Source organism: Arachis ipaensis, chromosome B01 (assembly GCF_000816755.2).
Source record: "Arachis ipaensis cultivar K30076 chromosome B01, Araip1.1, whole genome shotgun sequence".
Taxonomy (NCBI): Eukaryota; Viridiplantae; Streptophyta; class Magnoliopsida; order Fabales; family Fabaceae; genus Arachis; species Arachis ipaensis.
This window is the reverse complement of record NC_029785.2, coordinates 34,980,777-34,987,094: the sequence shown is the minus strand read 5'-3', so window position 1 is coordinate 34,987,094 and position 6,318 is coordinate 34,980,777. Positions and strand designations below refer to the sequence as shown.

Below are 6,318 nucleotides of genomic sequence, written 5' to 3'. Positions count from 1 at the left end.
CCGTTGCCGGAGAGTTGCAATGTGTGCTTGTTATTGGTTATTGTTAATATGTTCATATTATGAATAGTTTTCTCTTTGTTTGTTTGCTTGTTTTAGTTAGTAGTTAGGATTTTGTTCTCTTTGTTTCTTAATAGTTTTTATTTTTGTTTTTTCTTTTTACTATGAATTCTCACCATTTTGACTATGAGTTTGGTTCCAACTATGTTGTAGGAAGTGAGAATTTCAATGATGGATCGCATCATGGATCGTAGAATCAATTGAGTGGGGAACCGTATGCTTCTAGACAACCTTCTTAGCAACAACTTCCTCTGGTTTCTTATGGTTATAATCCACGCCATAATGCACACAAATATAAACCAACTCCTCAACATTGTTATCAACCTTACTCACAAGCCACATCTTATCACCAAACACCTTCCTATAACCCATATCTACCATACCACCAATCTTATGTGCCTTACCCTTGTGATAATTATGAACGAGTACCCGTAGAGCCACCACCATTCTAACATCAATACTCCCAAGAACCATCACTTTCATATACACCACCTTAATACTCTCACCAATATGAACTACCTTTTAACTATGACACCTTTCTTCCAAACAATGAGCCATTTTCTTTACCACCTCCTTCGTTGAATGAAGTTCTCTAACCGTTAATGCAAAAACAAAAAGATCTTTACTCTTTTCTCCAAAAGTAAGAAGAAGAGCAAAGGGAGCTAGAAACCATGGTGGCTACCATGGCCGAATCTGTGAACCACTTAGTTTTATTGCACTCATGCAATCAACACACTCCTATTGACGAATGTGGAGATTCAACTAAGGAGAGTAGTGAGAAAGAGAACTTGGAGCTTCAAGGAGAAGAAAAGGAGTTAAAGCAAGAATCGCAATAAAAGGAGAAAGTTGAGATAATTGAACCGAAAGATGTGGTTGGAGAATTGAGAAAAATTGATTAAGAAGTGGATTCCATCATTAATGATTTTTTGTCCACACTGACCAATCTCCTCGATGATCTTGTTGAGCCCTCCCCCATTGAACTCGAAATGGGTGTTGATGTAGATTTTATGCAACCTCTGAGGTTTGACTTGAGTGATGGGAAAGAGCTAGAAGAAGTTAGTGAAAAAGTAATTGAATGTGAGAAACCTTGTCGAGAAGTGGAAATGGAAGACGCTTGCCAAGAGGTGGAGGTAATCAAAGAAGAGCACAAGGGAGTGAAACTTGCAAGACTATTGGAAACATCTCTTCCTAAGTCACCATCATCCATTACATTATTCAAGTGGGTAAAATTTCATATCCTTTAACTTTCTTATTCCACTTGAATATGGGTTGCTTAAAACGGATGGTCAACTTAGAAGTCTTTGTGGGTTGAAGAGTAAGAGAAAGTGGTGTAATGGTCAGAAGCGTAATTCATCGCTCATTAAGGTTGAACCCTTAAAGTTTGAATTTCATGGTTGGCAGAGTGCTAAATTGATGGGATTTAGAAGGATGTTTGGATATTCGTATGAGAATTCTGAATGAGCTCACCCAGATGGAATCACAAAAGTCAACTTGAAGATGGGTGTGAAAACAAGGTTTGGGATCCCGGATTATATGATGGGGATCAATTTTGGGAGCTCCTGACTTGTGTGGAACATCATCAAAGTTTGGTGCACTTGATTGAAAATTCTGGCAATGACTTGTAGTCCAAGCATTGGCGGGAGTTAAAGGATGAATTCAAGCACAAGCCACCTTGACAAAGACCTCACCAAAATGTCTAACTTAAAGACTTTAACCAAAAGTTCTAGGTGGGAAACACTCCACCATGATATGATCTTCTGATTTTTTTCTTCATGTGAAGTTCATTTTATCCATTTTTGTTGCATTTTGAAAAGCTAGTCATAGGATGTAACTAGTTTAGTTCTAAGGAGTTGTATTGAAGTCTATAGAGTTTGGAATTCTTTCTACTTTCGCATACACAACCCTAATTTCGCGTACGCATCACCCAATTTGTGACAAAGTCGCGTACGCCACCATGCTCCGCGCACACAACCTGTGAAGATAGCAAACAATTTTTACATCGCGTGTATCGTCTTGCATACGCACAACCCCCAACTTTTGCCAATCTCGCGTGCGCGGCCATTTCTCGTGTATGCGAGTGTAAAAAAATGAAACCTTTTTGTACGAACCCTAATTCGCATCCCATTCTTTCCTTTCTCATCTCTTTCTCATACCTTCTCTTCATCATCATTCACCATCTACCACCATCTCCTTTAGTTAGTTAGCTAGTTAGTTAGTTAATTAGTTTAATTTTCAATTTCGTGGATTAGGTTGTTAATCTAGGTTAGATTAGGTGAAAATGTTGGATTATTAATATGATTTGTTGTTTCTTGCTGCTGAATTATTCTTTGTTTGATTGAGATTGAAGTTATAATCTGTTGCTTGGTATTGAATTTAGCATGCTCGACATTTGTACATACCAAGTGCTTATGACATTGCCTTTAAAAATGCTTTTGGATTTCTAAATTACATGTTGTAGCTAGCAAGAATGTGATTTGATTTCATTATCTATCATTAGGCAATTGCTTCTAATTGATGCATTTGTTGTTAGGTGATGCTTGCTTATGCTGATTTTTATTTACATCACCAAGTATGCATCAAAATTGTGAAATTGTGAAATTAGATTGTAAGATTACCTAATGATATCTCTTTGTGCTTTTTAACTTATGTGGACCTTGCTTGCTATGTGATTGATTTTACCTTATATCTCTCTTTTCCTAAGTTGCATAGTACCCATGTTCCCCACTTTATGTCAATTAGGTGATGCGAGCAAAAGTTCAAAGTGTGTCATTAATTGATGTGTGAGTTTCATATTTTGTTTGGATCATTAAATTCTCTTGCACATCAACCAATTTCCATTCATTATATATTTGACAATTGCTTGGTTCTTGCTTGAGTGCTTTTATGCTCCGTTATTACCTGTTTGTTTGTCTTAACCTACAAGTTTCCTTTAAAGTATCTTAAGCACACTAGAATGAGTGAAGTGCATACTTCTTTTGTGTAGTTGTGGCATAGCTTTCAATGCCAGTATGTAAATTCTAAACTGTGTGCAAACTTAGAATTCACACACTTGTTCTCATCCATGTCACACACTGATTAACTCACTTCGTTTTAGTGATTGTTACCTCATTCTAACAATCTATGCTCCCTTGTTTGAGAAGTGATTGTTACCTCATTCCAACAATCTATGCTCCCTTGTTTGAGAATTTCTATCTTAATATATTCTGTTTTATTTTTTTGCTGGATGAGTAATCATTAGCAACAAGGGAAGCAGAAGAAAGAACATACAGCAGCTGGATGATCCACCAGCTGAAGGTGGAAATCCGTGAAGTCTCTGTACCCTTTTGCTCATCTTTGAATAAACAGAGGACCATGTAAACTTTTAAGTGTGGGGAGGTCAGTGACCGACTTTTTTTGGGTAAAAACATTCTAATCCTAAACACTTTTGCATTTTATTTTTCTGCTGTTACTATGTCTTTTAGAAATCTTAGTTGCATCTTTCTCTGTTTATATATATATTTAGAGCTCTATTTGCATTTTTTTTTAGTTTATTGCATTTCTTTTCATATATACATACATAGAATAAGCTTAGTCAAAAAATAATGAAAATTCCAAGACATCTCTTTATAGGGCATTCCAGAATTGATTTGAGTTAAAATATTTTTCATTAAACTTGCTTGAACTATATTGTGGAACATAGTTTTGGAACTAGAACACACAACCTGCCTTAATGCGTGGTTGCATTATTTACCACCATTTTTATTCTTGTGTGTTATTCTCTTTCTATGATTGTAATCTTTGATTTGTTTGATACTTTATGTCTATTATTCTGTGTATGAATATATTTATATGATTGAGGTCTTTATTTCAATTACTTCACTTACCCAACTAGCCTTACTCTTTTATCCACCATTGTTAGCCAGTTTTGAGCCAATTTTAATCTCCTTTTATTCTTAATTTTTAGCACATCACTACTCCTAAGTAAAAAATAATAAATGTCTTTAATTTAGGTCTTTGATTAGTTTAGGCTAGTGAGAGTGTGCATCATCTAAGTGTGGGAGAATTTGGAAAACATTGGTAGAAAGAAAAAAAGGTGTTTTGTATTTTTGTTAAAATATTGGAAATTGGATACATACTCATGTATTGAATATTTCATATGCATTAATCTTGTGTATATATTATGTTATATAAACAAAGAATACAAAAAACAAATAGAAAAAAAAAGAAAAAAAAGGAAAAAGAAAAAGAAAGCAATAAAAAGGAGACAAATGTTAACCCCAAAATAAAGTGATAAGAATAATGCATATGAGATGTGAATTGAAAAGAATGTATGAGTGTGTGAAAAAGTGAATAATAGATAACTAGGTTTTGCATTAGAGTTAAATAGGTTGTCATAAGTTTGGTGGGAGTTTAAATTAATCAAATATTCAAATTCTAGTCCACTTGACCATATACATCCTCACCTTTACCCTAGTCCCATTACAACCCTTGAAAAGTCCTCATGATATTTGTATGCATGCATTGAATAATTGTTGATTGTTAGATGTAAAACAAGTCTTGAAAAGCAAGATTAGAAGAGAATTGAGTGAATCAACCCTAAACACTTGAGCGACTAGAGCGTATACACATCTGGTGAGGATTCAATTGTAGTCACTTTTATGTTTCCTTTTCTCTTGAAGCTTTATCTTGCAAGTTCATTAAACTTTTTAGGACTTGAATCAATTGTGGAGTTAATTTGACTATTATTGTTATTTTTGCCCTTCTTGCTTATCAATGCTCTTGGACTTTGATTTATTTTTAACTAAGTGAGTTTACATAGGATAGAGTAGGTAAAGTGTATTTAGATAGATTGCATATAATAAGTGTTGATACCCCTTTCTCATGTCTTTCTTGATGTATAGCATGAGGCATGCTTTTATTTAAGTGCGGAGAGGTTGATAAACCCATATTTTACGATGAATTTTGGTTAGAAAAGAGTGGGATTTATCAAATTATCTTACATTCATTCATTATAAATAGCATAGTTTTGTGAATTTTTTCTAACTGTGCTTGATTGTGAAAAACATGCTTTTTATGCCTTTAAATTATCGAATTGAATCCATCTTTATTCCACTCGATACTTTGATGTGTTTGTTTAAGTGATTTAAGTTTTAGAAGACAAGGATGGCTTGGAATGATGAAGGAAAAGCATGCAAAAGTGGAGAATTCATGAAGAAGTGAAGGATTTGTAGAGCTGCCAATTCTAACCTCTTTGTACTAAAGTGATCATAACTTAAGCTATAGAGCTTCGAATGAGGCAGTTTCAGTAGCATTAGAACTAACATATAGGGCTTCAAAATAATATGTATATGTCTATAATGGACGTGAGTTAAGCCATCCGCGCATGCAGCCAAATCTCGCATACACGAGATACCAAAAACGTGCTTCATTAAAGAAACACGTGAGGGGCGATTTCTGGAGCTTCTTGGACCCAATCCAACTCATTATGATGCTATTGAACCAAGGATTAAAGGGGGGAATGAATCAAGTAGTCTTAGTTTAAGTTTTATTATGTTTTAGGTGATTTTAGAGAGAAAAGCTCCAACTTCTCTCTAGAATTCTAGGATTTTAGCTTAGTTTTCTCCTTAGATTTATGTTTTAATCTTGTTTTAGTTTATTTTTCTTTATATTTCCTTATTTTATCCTCTTAATTCACTTAGATTTCATTGTTAGTTTCTTGTTTTATGCTATTTTAGTTTTATGAACTTCGATAAGAGCTACGATTTGGAAGTTATGTGGATTTAAGTGTGATGGGTGAATAGTATTTAGGGCTCCTTTCCTTCTCCTTCTCTTCTATCCATGGCTCCCTCTCTCTTTGGTATAAGAATGAGTGTGTTGTAAGGGTTTATGTAGTATGGGCTTGTGCCCAAAATGGACCCGTTTGAGATTTTTGATCCGTTGGCCCTATCTTGTGCCAAAACCTTTAAGATAAGTGTATGGGTTTCTATTCTAAATATTTTTCTTGTCATTTTATAGTTTTAGTTTTCTCACATATAGTACCGGACAGATTTGAGCCGATACAGTTGATTTTAGCACTGGTATGCGTATTTTTGCAATCAATTATATCTTTGCGCTCAATTTTATTTTCTAAGTTAAAATTCTTACCAGAATTTTTCCAAATTATAAATATTAAGTTTTTCAACCCTTATCGCTTATATTTTATTTATTTATTAATTATTAATTAATTATGTATCACTTACCTGGGTTTTACATACAACAAGTGTAGAGTTTCAAAGAGTTGAT

General features: G+C 34.2%; 1 long non-coding RNA gene across 1 annotated transcript; it reads left to right on the top strand.

The window, feature by feature from the left end:
* On the top strand, positions 1,361-5,314 carry LOC110269418. The gene is made up of 3 exons (XR_002358307.1): positions 1,361-1,372; positions 2,398-2,403; positions 5,219-5,314. It is a non-coding gene; the product is annotated as an uncharacterized LOC110269418 (long non-coding RNA).